Raw genomic sequence first — 20,503 nt, forward strand, 5'->3', positions numbered from 1 at the left:
TGCTCTTCACAACCACATGTCTACCTGTATTGTAAAAAAATGCAAAGCTCTGAGTGAAATATCGGCTCGACTCCGACACTTGCAGCTGTTGCCCCGGTTACCTGGTATTTTGGATGGAGACACCTGGGGAGAACAGGCAGGAATGCACAGTCCAGAGGGAATTATTAGCAGAGAGGAGTTTTAATTGATCTACAACTTCTCATGGAACTGTGTAAACAGTTTTAATGCACCCGTCTCCAACACATCTGTTGATTTACAGTAGAAACTCTGTAAAATGATTAATTATAAGACAAGTACGATTTGCACATAAGCACAGAAGGTTCTGTGGTTATTATGCAACAGCCCTGATACTAGTAGGACAAAATTTGGATCTGCTGTGTATAATTGTGTCTTGATAGTGACAACATCCCTACAGTCAGAGACTGCAGATGGAACAGATAACTGCTGCCTTCGTATGGCTGTAAAAAGAGTCACCAATGTACTGTAAAGGAAAGGACGTCAGACTAACTGTTGGACGACAGATGCCGGTGAGAACCACCCATTAATTTTTATTCTCTCTTGCTGGCATGATCACATGAAGTGGAAAGACAAACAAAACATGAATAAAGTGCTACGTGTGATTTTAGATTTTATATGGTTTCTACTTCTCCAAATAAAGTAACCAAAATGATCAAACACAAATGGGCTGAGCTGTCAAACTGCACAAAGCAGATGGGCAGGGAACTGCGCTTGACACACTCGGTCTTGGCACCAAAACTGCAGAGTACTACTGGATTGGCCTCCACTGCACCTCTTCCCTGAATGGGGCAGACAGAAGTGATCAGCACGCCCCAGAAAAATACCAGTGTATTTCCCGCTGTGTGCCAACACACAATGTTCAGCAGGTATAATGTTTAATGTGTTAGCTTGTCAATTAGCACCAAACACAAAGTGCAGCTGAGGCTGATGGGATGCCATTAGTTTCTTTCTGGAAACCATGAATTGGCCTTTAGACAAGTCAAGTGTTGTGCTTCATCAGACGGTGCTTCCATGCTGAGCTGAAGTGGATGGATAGTAGCACAAAGATCAACATTTTCGCACAGAGGACAGTGGATTTAGTCCCTCATCCTTTATGGAGGAGTTGCTCTAGGAAGGGATCACTTCTGGGCCAGAGTGGAGAGGAGGGATGACGATATTCTGTAAAACATGCTGCTTTAAACACCCACCTTAAATGCTAACAGCAAAGTGGACAAATACATGAAACTCTGGAGTCACCCATGAAACCAAAAACTGCAAAGGAAAGTTTTTGTCTGCTGTCATCTCTGCCCTTTCCACCAGTCTTCCACCAAGCTCAGGTAAAAGTCACATTCATCAAAGTGAAACTGGTAACAATACAGTACCTCAGAGACCTGAATAACAATGTGAACAAGGTACAGTGAGGGACAGAATGACAAATTCAAAGACGGACAGAATGACAGACAGAAAGGAGAGATGGTAAAAAGATCAGTTTGAAGGTGTGATTGGTACCTTTTACACTTGTATCATCCAGAGCTATGACAGCACTGCACCAGAGCCTTATGTTCATATGGCAGTGTGTGTGCGTTTGTGTGTTTGTGCGCAGCAGTGACACAGCCATTCATCTTGGAGGACCTGGCAGAAAACAGCCCTGTCTCACTAATGGTGTTATTTGTTATTCAGACGCTGGGCAGATGCATTCTGTAATTTGCCATAACCTTCATCTTTGTACACATTAAAATGAGTGTTCAGGCACAAACACTCACACTCACACACACACACACACACACACACACACACACACACACACACACACACACACATCCAACACACACACACACACACACACACACACACATTCACGTGAAAAATGTTATAGCCTGAAACAGAGCCAAGGAGATCTGAACAAAAAGCACAGGGAAGTATCAGTACTGACCATCATAGGTGCAGATTGCCAAAGTTCCTGAGCACCCATTGGGAAAACATACTGTGTGGTGACCACGTAGACAGAGCATAAGGAAATGGGCCCTTAGGTACATGTAAGAAGCCCCCCACCTCTTCTACATAAGAGCAAAACCTCCACATTTAAAGAGACACAGTGACTATAAAAAACTACCAAATCGTTTTTAGTTGTTTTATGTCTCTTTATAATGTTGTTTTAGGTCTCTATTGTTTGTTTTCTTTTTGTAGTCCTGTTTTCTCTGTGGTCATTTGCGTCTCTTGTGTTCATTTGATGTTTCTTTGTGTATATTTAAAGTCTCTTTGTGGTTGTTTTTGTCTGTTTGATCCAACTGTACTCAACAACATCCGGGATGTCTCAAAATTGTCATTCCCATCCAAGGTCCTCCTCATTCAAGGTGTCCTCTCACAACTTGTCTCTTTCTTAGTAAAGCACAACATTTGAAACAAATGATTTACTACTCTCACTAGACTCTGGAAACCATGCCATTTTAATTTTGTTGGACTTTTCTGGTAATTTTGATACAGTTGACCATTCCTTCCTGTTGGAGTGTCTCAAACATGTTGTAGGCATTCAGGGCAAGGTTCTTCACTGATTACACTGTACCTGCAAAATAGATCAGTGTCCGTTAATAAGGGCAATTTCTCCTATTCCTCCTACTGCTACTGTCTCCCGTGGTGTGCCACAAGGCTTCATTTTGGGCCCTCTACTATTGTCATTGTATATGATCCCACTGGGGTCTGTTTTTAGAAAACATAACATTCCTTACCACTGCTATGCTGATGATATGCAGCTATGCTTTATTTCCCTTTGAAACCAAATGAAATGCAAAATCTACAGTCTCTTTTAAGTTGTCTTGATGTAAGATGCAGGATGACAAGAAATCTTCTTCAGCTAAATGAGAATAAGACAGAGCCCCTTATTATTGGTCTCGAGAGGTTCCCTGATGGTTTAATAATCGCTCTTGATTTGTGGCATGTCTTCTACTAATTATTTGAATGTTTTTCGAAGTTCTGTTGTCAGCAGTGCTTCTTCGACATTACGTCAATAGCAAAAATTAAAAAGTTTCTTTCTTTTGGAGATTTGGAGACTTCCTGTATTGACTACTCTCTTTGTGTGGGACTCCGTAGCTTGCCTGCAGTTAGTTCAAAATGCAGCAGTGAGACTCTTCACCACTAGCAGGAAGAGAGACCACGTTTTTCCTCTCTTCATCGGTTACCAGTCAAATATATAGTCTCCTGTATGTTTTTAAAACACTGCACGGTTTGACACCAGCATACATTTCTGATCTCCCAGCTAAAGAACTACCTGGACGCAATTTGAGATTGCATTGTTATAAATTTAGTAATTAATAATAATTAATAACAATTATTATTATACACCATTATTAATAATGATAATAATAAATAATTACCGTTGTTCTAAACTGTCAGTCATCATTAGTACCCTTTTATTTTTGTTTTAATTATTTAATTAATTTCATAAAATAAAATAAAATAATTATTTTAAAACTTAATTTTAATATTTGTCTTACTTTAATTTGTGCTTTCTTTTTAAATGTCTCTCTATTAAGAAGTTTAGTCAATTACTGTTGTTGACAAATGTGCTCTATATGTTGTCGTTTTGCATGTCTCTGTAGTTGTTTTGTGTTTGTTGTCAATTGGTGTGTCTTGTTTCGTGTCTGTTTCTGGTCATTTTTGTGTCTCTTTGTGGTCATTTTGTGTCTTTTTGTGTTCATAATGTGTCTCTATTTTTGCTTAGTTGTGTGATCGATTTTGCAAAAACCAATTTTAACATTAATTTCAGAACAAAAGTGCTATATGGTCAATTGCATTTCTTTGTTGCCTTTATAAACTGCTTTAAAAGTACAGATCCCACCATATGTGTATGTGGTGTGTGTGCATGTGTATATGTCTGGTTGTACATAAGCTTAGTGAGACCCAGTCAATCTTGAATTTTTGAGCTGGATGTTTTGTTTGGTATTGATTTTACATGGTTTGTGGTAGTTTAGTTCATTCTTATTTGGTGATGAGGTTGTTTTGACGAAACTGATTACATGAAAACCTTTCAAAGTTTGTAGGCTTTATATTTATTTGCAGCTAGTCACTAGTTAACTAGCCATGCTATTGATTGGATTGTTATTGATTGTAGCTTATATTTGAGTAGATAAATACACCTTTTAATCCATTTCTTACACTTCTGCTGTTGTGTTTTTTTTTTTTTTTTTGGCCTTTTCAAAACCATAAAGAAAAGAAAAAGACAAAAGACATCATCCCCAAACCTCTCTCTCCAAACTCCAAACCATGTATCAATGTGATGCACATCTGTTCGCCATATTGCGAAATTTAAAGCATGCCATGTCTAGTAATGGTTAAGCAGTCAATTAAGATGTGGGTGTGATCACGTCTTTACTTTAACATCCTCATGCATTTTTTCTTAGTCACTCCTGGGATTTTAATCAGCCACCAGTCACCGTCCTGTCGCATTCTCCTACTCCGCCAGTCATTTAAACTTACATAAACCTGAACTTTAAGGGATTTCTTATGATTCGTCTGCTGTTGTTTTTGCTGCTTTTGTTCTTTTTCGCTTTCATGCCGCTGCCCTGTCTTGCCTCATCTCACAGTGAAAAAAACTATTGAAGATTTTGTGTTGCAGGACTTGATTTATCATGTATTTACATTTACATTTTGTTAATCAGTGATATTAACATATATAGTATATTTACATAGATACTTAAGTATAGTTTCTTTTCTTTTCCTTCCTCTTTTTGTTCTTTTTTTTGGACCCTGCCTTCTGTCTCCATGTCAGTTGAACAAATTAACAAATAATACAAGTGGTGCTGAAATGTGACTGAGCGCACTGAGATTGTGTGCAACGGTCAAGGTGTCATGTGAGAAGGCAAGCAAGCTAAGGCCAGTTATAGACACAGATAGAGACATTGACAGCACAGATGGAGAGAGCGACAGAGGACGAACCGGAAGTAGGGAGAAGTGATCCCAGCTCAGAGAGAGAGGATGAGGAGACAGTACTGGGGACTGTAGAGAGAGAGGAATTTGAAGTGATTGCAGGTAGAGTGAATAATAATGTTAATGAGTTGTACAAGAATTGATATTACAATGTATAATTAGTGTTAATGAGCGCTGAGTGGATAGTGAAGAGATGGGCACATTTAACAGTAGTAGTCACAGTGGATAATACAGACACACACATGCTAATAATTTTTTGTTTTTGGATTTTTCAAGATTCCCATGATGGGGCTGAGGATGACACAGATGGCGGAAGAGAGCATAAGAATGAACGTAATTGGAAGAAGTGTGTGCAATAAAGGTGAAGAATGATGGGATAGCACTGCACTGGAAGAAACAAGAAAGATGAGGTTACCAAGGAGCCCTGGGTGATGGGACCAAGGTGCCAGTCAGCTGCATGTGTGAAGTCCTCCAAGCATCACTGCAGTGTTGCTTTTGTTGCAACTGGAGAAACTGACAGGGTGAAGATTTTTAATTGCTTTTGGGAGAACATGAACTTGGAAGAGAAAAGAATATATGTCTGTGGTTTGGTAGATGTCATCTTAGTACTGAGGAGAACGGGGTCTGAACATTCAAGAAGGTTCTCTACTCTTGTCCTTTTCCCCAGATTGAAAGCATTGGCTCTTTACTACAAGACTTTTTATGACATGTCTACACACAATGCCACTTGCAATGTCTGGCATAAAGGTGAGGGAGCTCTGTCTGCCAGTGAGTTTGCATCCAGTCTCACTCATTTCCTCCGCGAGTATAAGGAGCATGAGGAGCACATTTTGTGGAGTGATGGTTGTGGGTACCAAAACTGCAATTCAGTTCTAAGGAACACTCTTCACACGTTTTCCACAGAGATGAAGAAGGTAGTCACCCAGAAGTTCCTGGAGAAGGGGCACACACAGATGGAATGTGACCCAGTGAAGAAAGTCATCAAGAGGTCCCTGAGAAACCAGGAAACCTGTGGCTTAATATGTTGCATTGATGAAGATAGTGCGGTCTAAGCCCAACCCGTATGATGTCAGGTATGTCGACCATCTCTTCCAAGACTTTTCCAAATTAAGGCTCCGCAAGTCAGTTCACCCAGGGATTAAATCTGATGAACCGACTGTCCATGGTGTCAGGGCCATCAGGTGACTGTCAAACTAAAACTATCTCTCTCTCACCAGGTCAAAAGTCATGATATTGCACATTTACTTGCAGTTAAATCTATGTTAAATGATACTTTGTATTGTATGTTTACTGCGTGATGATGCTGTGGAAATGATGGTGTTCAAACTGTGTTTCTTTTTGTATGTTATTAGGTACAACATCACTGGGACGATGGACTTCAAGATCCAGCACTTGTATAACTGGACTCCAAAGCCTCAGCTCCGACATACCACCTCAGACACACCTGCAGTCACAACACTTCACAGACAGCCAGAAGACCAAGGAGATGAAATGCAAACACCTCCAAGTCCTCAAGGAGGTCAAACCGAAGACCTCCACAGTTTTATGACAATTGAAAACACTGGGAAACACAAACACGCACACTCAGTCACTCACATGCAGGTATGCACACACACACAAAGTGATAGACTGTTAAAAAATTGTTGATAATTGCTGATTATTGATTTATTGTTGTGGATAGATAAATTGAACTCTAAAGCATTAGGAAACACATATAGTCAGATAAATTGTTGTAGGTAGTTGTAGATAAATTGTTAATGTTCATTGTACGGTTGTTATTGTTAGTGCAGCATCACTCAATTTTATGAGGGGCTACCTTTCTTTTTTTTATCTAAGTATATGTTATTAATGTATTCATTTCTTTATGTGTAAAGCATTTATTTATTTACTGTTGGTGTGCCATTGTTATTTATTAAATGCACATTTTTAAAAAAATGACTGTCTGGCCGATGCATGTAATCAACTTTCTAACAAGTGTACACCACAATACCTGTGAGTATTGTGTTAGAAAATATTTGAACTAGTAGTATTCTTTAAAGCCTTGCATTTGGTTAAGCAGCATTGAGACAGAATTGATGGTAGGTGCGTCACTCAACTGTAGAGGAATACACAGTAGTACGAGGCAGTTATTTGGAGACAGTCTGTAGTTGTGTGCAGTGCAAGAGCTGCAGTGCAAGGCTAAATAAAAAACTTGTTGTTCGAATAAACACAGAGTTTTCTTTACTCAAAAAACACTAAGTCCATAAAGGCTAATGTTTTCTGTCTCTGAGGCCTGAGACGTGGGAGTGGAGAAGAGTGCAATCAAACCACAATAGCTTGGAGTACAGTTCCGTCTAATACCTGCTGTCTGGTCATTGCCAATACTGTCTTTAATAGCCTGTTCATAGCACTTAATCTTTTCTAACAAGAGACTTTGGCACAATGTGTTCAATGATAGGAAAAACTAAAATAAACTTTGTAACCTGTAAATTGACGATAATGTAATGCGATGCACTTACTGCCGTTCCAATCGATGGTGGACAAAACACTTATCTTTACATTTGCTGGTCAGAAACCTCATAACTCCATTTGAGCTTGATTTTGATAAAATGTTAATAATATAATGTTAAAAGCAAGTATCTGACCATATATAAATACATAATACCAACTTTGATGACGCAGTGTTCAATTATTTTAAAAACATAAGGTTTTTTCATTTTCTGAAAAGAAAAAATAGTTTTGGACTTACAAGAATTCTAATTATGGTTGTGGCCGTGTTCCATGGCGAGAACATGTTAACTCTACCTAATTAGTATGCAAAAAATCGCAATGTCATTCGTCCTACACACGGTACATTCCGTTTCCTCTGACAATGTTTAAAAATAGCAGAGAAGAGAAAGAAAATTGTGAATCTTTAGTTGGAAAACAATATATTGTTCATTTTGATAAATGTTGTTGCTTGATTTTCACTTTGTTCTTCTACAAAACCTATCGATACCAATGATATAACTGAAACAAGCATTGCATTTGTCCTAGAAAACTACTGAAATTTTCTAAAACTTTCAATGGGTAAGCACTGGTAGTGTTGTATTTAAATCCTCTGGATTTATTTTTTACTTTTTTAAAATGGCTAGCTCTTGTGTCTTGTTTTATCCCTCTAGTTTTTCTCTTCCACTGTGCCTGAGCAAGACAGAGTTACTGGACTGTAGTCTCCAGCTGGCAGAGATCAGTGTATTAATTCAGTAATACCTTCACTAACTCTATGCATGCATATACAAGCTTGATTGGTCACTGCATCTCTAGACAGAAGTCTCAAATATCATAAAAAGTTTTTAATGATGCATTTAGTTTATTGACAAAAAAAAAAATCAAGTTGCAGTAGAAGGATGTCTTTCACTTTAAAAACACAAAATAAACCAATGTTAATTCTGTAAAGAATTTCTAAACATCTTTTACAACTGTTTTAGTATAAATAGTATGACAATCAATATTACTACGTTGCCTTGAGGTCACATAGCTGCTGTCATGTCTGCATCTGTGTAGAGAGGCTCATGAGAGGTTGTTAGAGTTGATATGTGAGATGTGTTTAAGTTTAGCAAAATTCCACAATATTGTGCGGAAGTTAATTAGGTGCTGTGCATATTTTGAGGGTAGATTGTGTTCAAAAGGGCCTTAACACACATGCTTCATCTTCCCTCCCTGTTGCATCCTCTCAGAAAGCCTTTCACATCCAAAATTGCCACACAGCCAGCACACAGTTTAGACTCTGATCGGTCTCAAATGAATGTTGTGTTTGTGTTTGGTGTCGTCACGACTGAAGGGGAGGGTAACATACCATACACACAAGCATTTTTCATTCAGTCTTTCCCTTCTCAGAAAATGTCAAACAGCCATGTGGTTAATATCAGCCTGAGCCTGCCAGCTCATTAACATATTAAACATGCTGGTTTTTAATGCCACTGAAGGTTGCAGTCGTCTTCTGGACAAAACCAAATGTGCCTCCTGCCTCCTGTGTCTCTCCTTTTTACCACCGGAGGGCAACAGTGGACTTTTCCTACCCACCAGCAGTGCTAACCTGTGAAGGGTGTGTTTTCACATTTGTGTAAGCCTAAATGTATGTGTCACATGTTCCTGTGGGAAAGTCATACTGTTGGAAATCCTGTGCTTATGCAATGGTCACTACACTCTAAAAAAGAAGTGTTTTTCTTGTGAGTTCAGTCTGGGTCAACACATATCTGTGCTACTTTTTACACCATATAGAACTGCATGGTATTGTAAGCTTTTTTTAAATTCATTTATTTATTTTTTTGTATGCCATAATAAAGCGTTTAAGTGCACATTAAGAAAGCAGTAACAAACACATTTGTAATTCTATTTCAACTAAAGGGGAAATTAATTGTTTGAGAAAAACAATTGCTGCTTATTATTTGCTAATTTGAAGTTATCATCAAATGTTGCCATTAGATTAGTTTAATAGATTAGATAAATTTGCTAGGCTTTATGTCTTGGTCAAGTAATTATTTTGTTTTGTTGACATTACCTTTCAGACCCCAATACTTAATGTGTCATAGTATTCTTTTTTTTTTTTTTCATCAGATATGTTTTTCTCCTCACCTTATTAAAAGCCAGTGAATAAGAGAAAAAAATATACCAGAAATAAACCTCTCATTTACAACAAAGTGGGCTTGGACATGGCTTAAGAAAGGCAGAATACAACAAAATAAGTAATTAATCATAAAGTTGATTACTGTGTCAGATAAGGTGGTCTAAAAGTCATGTTCACAGTTCAGTTGGAGATTTGGATGTCTTATACTAGTAGTGGCTGTTTTAGCCATGGGCCTCTAGCATCAATCAGAGATGAGGACCAGTATACAGAGTCTTGTTAATTTCAATTCTTTCTAACTCCACACTCATTTCACTTTCTTCAGATCCAACCGATGCTGACTCAAGTGACATCACTTGAGGACATTTATCAGACTTCACACAGCTCCCTCTGGGGACACAGGATGGCTTTATACAACTTTTTTTCCACATCTGCAGTAGTGCTCCCCAACACCTGTAAATAGACTTTAATGTTTTGCTAAAGTTATTATTAGCCAAGGTGGAGGTAAATCAAGGCATTCATTTTCCAGAATGGTCCTGCTTCATTCCAGTTTCAATGCTTTCTTGTCCCCTATTGTGCAGAAAAGACATTCAGTCATCTGTGAGGTACTGTATGAGGGATCTTGCACAGTGTGCTGTTAAACAGTGACAACACTCCCTTAGTGTGTATTCAGGCACATGTACAGTAAATGTGTATGACAAACCTCCAGCTAAACTCACATAAATCAAGAAAATGCTTCTTTTTTGAGACTAAAAGGTAAATTGCAAGGTTGTCCTAAATGCCACACATGTGGAGACTGTAGCTGCTGTGGGATTGATTTTGCTATCAGAAATGGGCAGGACTTAATGATGCTCTGCGGCTGTTCTCTGGGAGTTTTGCAGTGAGAGCTGGTGTCACAGGAAACTCGCTGGATCTCCTGCGGCTTTATCGGGGCCAGCCTTTGGGCTTCTGCTCGCTCATCTCTATCTCTGGATCTTCTCTGATTCTGAGCGCCTCTGAGGCTTTCAACTCTTATCGCAGAAAAATACATTAAAGACAAGATTAATATGAGAGTGAACACTACAGGATGTTCTGCAAAGACTGAGTCTTTTGGGATCTTCAGCCATATCCTAGTTGTCTCAAATGGTTGATGGGGCTGGAAATGTGGACAGTGGCTGAAACACAAAGTTGAAAATTTTAAATATATGCAGAATGCCATCTCATGTTATTCAGTTTTTGAAATTTTCACATACTGTATGTGCTTGACTATAAAACATTTGTGATAAAATGCCATGCACTAAAAGTCTAAGGTCACATTGTTCATGATGGAAAGGGGTCCATCCTCTGGGGAGCATAAATGCCCTCAGCAAATTTTAAAGCAATCTGAAACCACATTTTGACATTTCTTGCATCAAGTGGAAATGATGAGCTGAATGTGGTGCTAAAAGAAACTTCAGGGGTCACTGAAAACAAACCTAAAGGGAACCCAGTCCTCCAACCTAAAAGACAAAACAGTTGTGTTTCATGTGAGCATTTTCTGATCTTCCAGCGCTACGATTTATTTTTGGTTATGTTTTAGCAACTAAAACAACTTAATTGAGGTTTGGAAAATGTAATGACCCACAGAGAGACTCTTATTTTTGAGAGGTTAATAACATAATTCAGAGTGTCAAGGAGCAACAGACAGACAATTCTTTTATTTTGATAAATAAAACCTTCAACTCAATGCTACATAAAAGAAATTAAAGGGGAAGTGATATGTGAATATTTTCATTCATCGAAGTCATGGTTATCCAGCAACGATTGAAACTAAACAACCATTGAAAAAATGGATGGCTCAACATAGGAGGGCCATCTCCTCCATTTTGGATAGGGAGGACGGCTGGTTTGAAAGAGGAGTGAAGGAGGCTATCTACGTTAGACTAACCATCCCTCAACAGAGGAAGAGGTCTACGACACCACTTATCCACTACCTACAATGCTCTTCTTTCATCATTTCCCAGGAGATTTAAAAAACGTTCATACATGGTCTCATGTGACTCCAGCGTCTCTAACAAGAAAACAACAGCCAGAAGCACTAATGAACCAAGTGACCCCACAGTGGTTTAATAACTGGGACTCCCCAGTCAGTCAGTCAGAACTGAACAAGCCTCGTGGATGAGAGATGAAACATCTTCAGCTTTTAACCAAGTCCAGCTGCCCCTCGATTCATCTCTTCTTGGAAAGGGGAAGCCAAACTTAAGAAAGAGGAGGGAAGCCACACAGGCCAACCGCACAATGCCAGGGTCCCTACCACCTCTATATAATATAGGTTTTCCCCATTCAGACTGTTAGCTCAGGAAGTTGCACTTATATTTGCTGATTGGCTCTAGCTATTTGCAGTATGCTTTAAGATATTGGGTCATTCACAGCCATGTAACTAGTAAAATCAAATCATATTCATTCAGGTGTATATCACTGACATTATAACCTGACACTTCCCCACTGTTGTGCCAACGCCGTTTGCTGCCGCAGCTGACCTGACAGCATCTGTGCTTTTTATTTTGGACAACTTGATTAAGGAGTAATGATAACGGTGCGCGTCTTCTGCCACCCACTCCTGCAATGTTAAGTCAGTTGTCATCAGCCAACTGGATAGAAGCCGAGTTTTTCTGTTTGCTTTCAGACTGTGTCCCGTTTCTCAGGGGCCTATTCACTGGTTTTCAACTTATATCCTGGGCTAATCTAAGCATCTGCTGCTGTGCTGCTTGTGCTTTCATACATTACTACTGACATGGCATGTTTTGACTCAGTACAGGTTGTGTCTCCATGGCAATCAGTAAGCTAACTATGGCTGCATTGTTGTTGGATAATTCTCGGTTTAGCCTCGCTTCTATGCTGTTGCTGTTCCAGATTCACGTTGTGATAAGCATGAATTATTAGCATTTATGGCATCTGCATGCTTGCAGGGGATGTTGTGGAACTGTCTGCTAAGTTTTCTATTATGCCACTGAATCTCTGTGTATTCATTTGCAATCTGTTTATTCATTTGCAATGTCTGTGTAATTATTTGCAAAGTGTGTTAATTTATTTGCAGTGTATCTGTATTTACTTGCATTGATATAATTCACATGAAGTTCATGTAGAAGGTGCGTTTATTTCTTATGTTGTTGTCTGGCAGGTGCTTGCCTTGTTGCTAATACCTAAAGTGATAATTGGAATACTATTTTTTTGGCTGAATAAGTAATGGACATGTTTTCTCCTTGTGGGTTAAAGTTGTTTGGGGTGTTTTCTTTTAGCTTGTGCATGCTATTGAGCTGATCATTAGATGTATACTTTACTCAAACTTGGTTGTGGTTCATTTTAGTTGTAGGATATTTCCTTTGTATCATCACCTTGCTGTATCTTCATCTGAGAGTGATTAATAATATTGAGTTACATCTTAGATGAAAAGGCTTTGCTAGCATTCAAGTGAAATGCAACATATTTGTTTAATTTTCATGATGTGGTTCTGTTGTTTTGGGGGGCTTTAGGTCTTCCCTGCTAATACTTATTAAGCAGGGAGCAATAATTCTGTTTTAGGGGTTGGCTATCTCAGCAGAATCCACATCACAGCTTGGATTCATTGAGCGCTCCCTCCCTATAACCATTTGCTATAAATGGTCAATTCCTTCATGTTAGTTTTTTTGACTGGAAAATAACATATACACACGCATTACTTATAACAAAAAGATGCATGTTATCACCAACAAGGGGAGCACATAGTAGGAAATATCATGGTCATGGTTAGAAGAAACCAAAGTTTACCTTTGACAGGAGACATGATGCAAACATCTCTAATGTCAAAGACACTTTGTACATCCAAATATCCACCCCAACCTTTCCTGAAGGGGTTTCTGTTGCAGTAATTGATTTGTTTGGCCACTTAGGGGCAGTGAAACAAGCTGCAAACTCTCACTTTCCTTTTATCTCTTTTTGGGGCTCCAATAATCTCTGAAAAAAATATCTCTCTTTATTTGCTAATTGCTCCACTTTCTTCACCATTAGTTGCTAACTTTGGCGTTGATGAGAGCTATGAGACTGAACCAAAACAGTAAAGTTGCGGCACAAAAAACAAAAACAAACCAATGAGATGAAAGAAGCTAAAATGCTCAGTAGAGATGAAAGGAACTGTAGAGTTAGTGTAATTCTCTGTGGGTTTGTCACTGTGAACTGTTGTCAGTGACATTATACATAGTCACTTGATCCATTGGTAATATAAAAATATGAATTACAGCAGCTTTAGCAATTTGAATGAACAACTAATGTGGTTGTTTCTCTGATGAGGAACATTACTGAAACAATTAGGATTATTCCTCTGGGGATCATGTATATACAAAATTTAATGTCAATCTGTACAGTAATGCCAGGCAAGTTTATTTGTATGGCATCTTCCAAATACAGAGACAATTCAAAGTGCTTTGCATAAGATGAATAAATGCACTAGGACAACATTTAAAACACACTACAAGAAAATGAAGTAATTGAAAATAGAACAAAATGAGCTACAATCAAGTTAAATTCATTCAAAATACACAATCGCAATAAAACAGTATAAAAACTCACCCGTTTTCAAAATGTACCAGATTTCCCACAGCATTTGGCAGGACTGAGCAATGCATCAATTATGCTGTTCTCAATAGATTTAAATCTAAACTTTACTTTTGTACCATGGTGTGGGAATGCACCATGTCCTGGAAATGCTGACTTTAAAAAGCTGAGAAAATGTTTAGATTCAAAGTTATTTTTACATACAGAACTATATACATAGGGTGACAGGCAGATGGACATGCAGTGTGATTTATTGATTGCTTTTCGTGTTACATGGTCGATGTAACATGGTGTATGACTTTTATCCCAGTGTGTACCTGGCCATGGCCTCTGACACATCTTACACTATACTATACAAAGCACTGATATTGATGCACCTGGTTTCACTAGAGACACTTATTAACAGCAACATTAGCAGCTGGTTTTCCTGAAAAACTTTAATTTTCCTTTCACTTTGATAAGTTTACACCAGCTACAAAGCTTTTGATTTGTTTGACTGTTTTTGTTGTTGTCTTTTTTTTTTAACACCTGTCGTGGCAGTGGATGCAGTGCCATTTAGATATAGGCTTGGAATGAAGTGGAACCAATGATGAACTACACAGGGGCAGTGGCCATGAATCTTGAGAATTACTTCAATAAAGGTAGAGCATTTGTGCTCAAACAGAAATAGACCTAGGGCTGTCTTTAAACATTTAAAAAATGTAGAAGCATTTGAGTAATGATTCTTGAATTCTGAAAAAACAAGACATCATGCCTCATGGCATGAGGCCTTGTGACAGCAGGGAAAGCTCAAGTGTAAATAATAAAGTCAATGACGTCTGAATTCCATTTAGCTGTTTCAGTTTTAGGGATCTGGTATTGCACATTCATTGTCACACTGTCATGGCTTACTGGGACAACTGAACAGAACAGAGCCATTGTTAGTGATATTAGTAACACTTAATTACTACCTACTTTTCACACTATGACAAGTCAAAGTGAATCACATGCACCCCGTAGAACAGTAATGGGCTCAAACTTTGCTGCCTGATGCATCACTTTCAGTAGGTCTCCACTGATGTTGGGCCAAACAATGAATGATCCTTCATGATCGTTAGTTTATAGGTTGTTTTCGTCACTGGAGGAGATTAATTGTCAGTGCGTTCTTTTGATCCATCCTGTACACAAATTTCAAATTGTCTTTCCTGGGCTTTTTTTTCAAATCCTGTGTAATCATATGCCATACTGCATATAAGTAAATATTCTTTTTTTTAATATTTCTGTGTAATCCCCTCTGTCCTAAGGCAGTGACTTATTGCACCTCTGCCTAATAGTAAAACCATCTTTAGTTACAGTCTGATAGTACCATTGTCTACACTCGGTAGTTTAAAATGTGCATATGCTTGTGGGTGTCAATGGTAATGTCTAAAATGATAGTTACGCTTTTGTTCCGAACAGATAATGGGCTGCAAAGTGAGTTTTGAGCAGCCAGAAATCTCAGCAGATGGCTTGAGTCACTGTTAGCGATTATCTCCTTATCAATATAATGTGGCCATTTTTTTAGTACGAAGCAGGGAGGCAAGAATATCAAAGCTGAGGTGCCTCTGGAGCAACAACTTTGTTATCTGAGGCTTCACAGTGGACAGAAATGGAAGAATGATGCTATGCTACTTTCTTTCTGTCACTCCAGAGAATACATCTATCCTTAACAGGAAGCATGATGGAAGGTTACATTGCTAGAAAGAGTAAACTGATTTCAGTCTTTAGTTTTCAATCACTTGAAACAACTGCTTATATTCCTGCGGGGAAGCTCAGTAATCCCTGTTGGACTGACAGTCACTCAGCGAGCTGCTACTGGGATTCACCATGCTACACAGCCTTGACCTTGCTAATAATAACACACTGTACAGACTGCTCAGCACTGATGAATGGGTGATGTCAGGGCTGTGTTCTTCTGTCCAGCTCCCGTCTTTCTGTGTTCCTCAACTGTGTGGCATCTCTTCATGAATAAATTGTTACTTTGCATCCTGTGCACAGAGTGGCTTTTCTTGTTATCACGGTGGTGGAGGAGGCTAAAAATTTCATGGCTACTAAATTATACATGCCACTGTCAGATGACAAAAAAAACAGCAACATCCTGAAAAATATAATCTGTTAGAACAGGAAGATAAGTGGATTATTGGTGGGTTACAAAGGAATAGGAAAATGTCAGAATTATCATAATTTGCTCTGTGGGCCTGGTGTCGGAGCATGGTTTGGTAATTGGCTTTCATACTAATACACTGGAGCATAGATGGTTAAAGTACAGTGAATGCATCCTCTGTGCTCACAAAAGGTTTGTATTTCACATCTCTGGGGAAAATGGAAGATTCTAGAGTGAAAAGGAAGAACACCACACATTAAACACCATGAACACCATGCAGTGTTTTCATGTTTGGATGAACTCCACACATGTCTGGTGTCTGGTGCTCCACAGGCTTTTCCCTTCTTTTCCAACAAGTCCTCCAAACTAAACAAAAAATATCATCATCTGCCTCTGAAAAAACACATATTAGCTTTCTGATCTGATGTTCTATCAACAGGAAACATTATTTTTTAATGTCTTCCAAAACTATTACAAATGACTGCAGCAAAAATTATCGTTAATCAACTTACAACTTTTTGTTTTACTATCAAGAGACAAGTGTTTAGACAGGCTTGAAACAAACCCAGAGTGTTAGCCAATGTTTGGTAGAGAAAATAAATACACATTGTAAGATTATCAGCCAAAAAACCATCGCAGTTTATAGACCGCCTTCCTGGTTCAACTTTAATCTACCATACTGTAACATTTTTCATTTGCAAATGGGGATTATTAGCAACATAAGGATGATCTCACTTTTGGTTTTACCTTAAAATAAATTGGTAGATAATCTTGCTAAATTGTTGGTTAGACTACAATCTGTATGACTGTCTTTATTAGAACTACTCTACTCTTTTCATTGCCTTGGTATTGAATATTTTAGGCGTGGTGTGTAACAGTTCTGACCCTGGACTACTTTGGTCCTAAACAGGGCCAGTCTGTGATGCTCCTGCCTTTGGCCATGCGTGGTCATGCAGACAACAAATGTGCCACAACCTGACATGTGCTATTTTTAGAGAAATTGTAACACAGAGCTACAATGACGTCTGTCACAGCGTTAGCATTCTGTACTGCTAAACTGCGAACTGAACACATCTTGCAGCTACTTCAGGAAAAAAAACAGCAAAGCATTGAACAGTTTTTACTGAGCAGCAGCTGCAGGAAGCGTAAGCAGTCACAGAGCTTAATGACTGATTGTTAGCTCCTTGTACAATAAAAGCTGGTCACATCTGATGCATCCTGGCGGCCCATAGGTCTGGAGCATGGCTTCATGTCTGGTTTAGGGACCTTTGTCCCCCTCTCCCCATTATTCCTGTCTCTGGTGTGGGGCTATCCAGTGAAATTAAAATGTCAGTAAGTAACGAAAATCAAAAAAGAAAACAGGATTTTATCTACACTTGGATATTGTTACAGTCTGTAACTAAAAAAATATAAAATGGGAGGACAGGACAGAAATAAGCTTCCATGCCTGAACTGGTTATGAAGAGGTTTAAGTGACAGGAGCTTGTTACAGTGTGAATAGATCTCAGACCTCCAACATGGCATGCACATTTCCCAGTGTTATGGAAACTAAACGCCAACGCAAGTGCAGATGGAATGTCATGAGAACTATTGATTGGAGCTTTCTTGGCTGATATGTCTCAGTCCTGGCTGCACAGCACAACCACAGAATTTAATTTCAATACAAGGCTTATGATCAATGATATTCATGCATATTTAGTAATCCTGCACAACATGTTTGCACCTATACTTTGAATAAATAAATTTTTATTAACATATACAGTATATTCCTTATTGAAGGGTTGCTTAACCTGGTTCCACAATTCCGAATCACTGCCCATGTTTCCAATTTGCAATTCAATTTTAGTGTTGTGCCTATTTCAGTCAGGCGGGATCAAGTGGGATTAAGCATAGATGAGATTGATGTAGCAGTACATGTTTTTGATTTACAGTAATAAAAACTCTTTGCCATAATCCCTCAATCACCATGAAAAATGTTCGCGTTTTAACTTCTGCTATACACATATCCACCACTCTGACCTCCATACACTTAATATTTTAAAAGACACACTAGTCCCTGCGTTGAATGTTGCCATTTGACATAAATAGTCTGTGGCGAGATTTTTCCAATGCGTCCTTCTCCCCAGCTATATCACTTAGGTCTTATTGGTGGATCCCGAGGCCATACAAATCTTCAGCACATTCTGGGTCTACCCCAGGGTCCCTGTCTTAGACATGGCTAGAAAACCTCCAGAGGTTAGGTGTCCAGAAGGCATCCTGATCAGATGCCCAAAAAATCTCAACTGAATCCTTTGAATGTGAAGGAGCAATGGTTCTACAAGTCCTTTAGTCCCCCTAATGTCTAACCATCTGAGCCTCAAGGCTCAGCCTTTGGATGAAAAGTCACATTCTGTCATTCACTACCCAAGTCTCATGAGCATGGGTGAGTGTTGCAACATAGTTGGCATCTTTGTCGACACTGCACCAATCCACATGTCAATTGCTCTCCTTGGAATTTGAATAATTCACTTAGTTATTAGAGCCAAATCTCTCATTAAATCTGTTCAGAAGAACTTCCTGGATAGTCAGAGCCTTGTTCATTTCTCACACGTAACCAAACACACGACCACACAAACTGCATCATATCCATCGTTTTTAATGGTGAATGACACTGGCTGGACCAGATTTAATAAAATGTTAATGTTGTCCCCAAATAGCAATGCACTTCTGGTATACATACATCCTGGGACAGTGTGAACACTGCCAACGTAGCTGTTTGTCTAACTGTGGGAGGAATAATTGAGTTTAGCAGTGGGCTGAGCAGTGGGAGCAAGAGTAATATTTAACAAGATAAAGGAGGAAGGAGAGTTTCTTTCCCTGTGGGCTGAATCTCCAGACTCCTCCACTCCTTGAGCCACCATTTTGATGAAATTAACAATCCTCTTCACCCGTCTTGCCCTCCATCCTCCAGCCCTCTCTGTCCTAAAGAGATTAGACCACTTCAGGAACATTATTCGGATTATTTATCATTCTCAGATCCAATTGAAATTAAGTGGATTCTGTTACACTGAGGGCTTCTGTAGAAATCTGGATCACACTTTTTCTCTGCCTCTCCTCTTACCTCAGTATTATTAGCTCCTGATTCTACAAGTGTGTGTATTTGAGACTCAGTCAATGATCATTTAGAGTTGCCTTTTCTGGCTATATAACAATTCCAATTCCATGTAAAATGTAGAAAAAAATCCATTTAATCTTTATAAAGAAATAACTCCCAATGGACATACTATATTAATATAATGGCATGAACCTAAAGATTAATTCCTTACATTGAAACTTTTTTCTTCAACTTGAAACAGACAATATCTAGATGTGTTTTTTTGGATTTTAAAGGTGTATACAAATGGATGTGTACACAGCAGCTCTTGTATACAAATGACTCAGTGAATACTCATGGGGTCATTTGGAAATATTAAAATATTTCATGGCCCTGATCAAATGATGTGATAAAGCCTTTTTGCAGCTTAATGTATTATAACAAGGACCATAGTTGTTTTTGCTTATGTGTTTTTGCTTTTGCTGTATATTTTCCTACTATATTACCTGAATTGAAATTGATAAAAAGGAACTGCAATATTAAGGTTGGGCAACATGATGAAATATACCATAAAATGTTGAATATGTGTCAGCTGTCAGAGCTCTACCTTTAATACTGAAAGTTTACTGAAAGGGAAGACAAAGTTTGTTACAACTAGTAGCAGTGTGTCCTCGTTAGGGCCCAAGCACCGAGGGTGCCAGGGACGGAAATGGCTGGAAAGAATCCTGGCACCGAAGGTACAAGGAACCTATTGTTTTTGATCATTAGGACCTGACCGGTGCAAGAACCCTATTAAAATCACTATGTTTATTATTGACCGAGTACCAACTGGCACGAGGAACCTACTGAAACTGTTACATTTATTACTATTATTTTTCATAGGAAAAATGAACAGCCGTCGCAGTACATTTCACCTAGATGAACAAAAACTGGTAGGTACGTGTATCATATTTAGATCTACAAAAAATCCTCTTGGGGCCCTAAACTAAATCCAACGGGAAGTAGGACATTTTGAATGTAGAGTGCAATTTTAGTGCTTTTTTGGCCATGTACAGGCATTGTACTTTAATAAACTCCATTTATAAAATTAATCAGATAGACTTCAAATTGGGTCAGTGCAATCTAAAGACCTTTGCGATGCTAAATTGTGAGGCATTTGCTCTGAATGGCATATTTGAATGGCATATGTGTGGTGTGGCTTTGAATTACCATGTTTTGAATGAAACAAGAATTTGTTGTAACTTCAGTCTATAAGGTC

This window comes from Xiphias gladius, chromosome 22 (assembly GCF_016859285.1).
Source record: "Xiphias gladius isolate SHS-SW01 ecotype Sanya breed wild chromosome 22, ASM1685928v1, whole genome shotgun sequence".
Taxonomy (NCBI): domain Eukaryota; kingdom Metazoa; phylum Chordata; class Actinopteri; order Istiophoriformes; family Xiphiidae; genus Xiphias; species Xiphias gladius.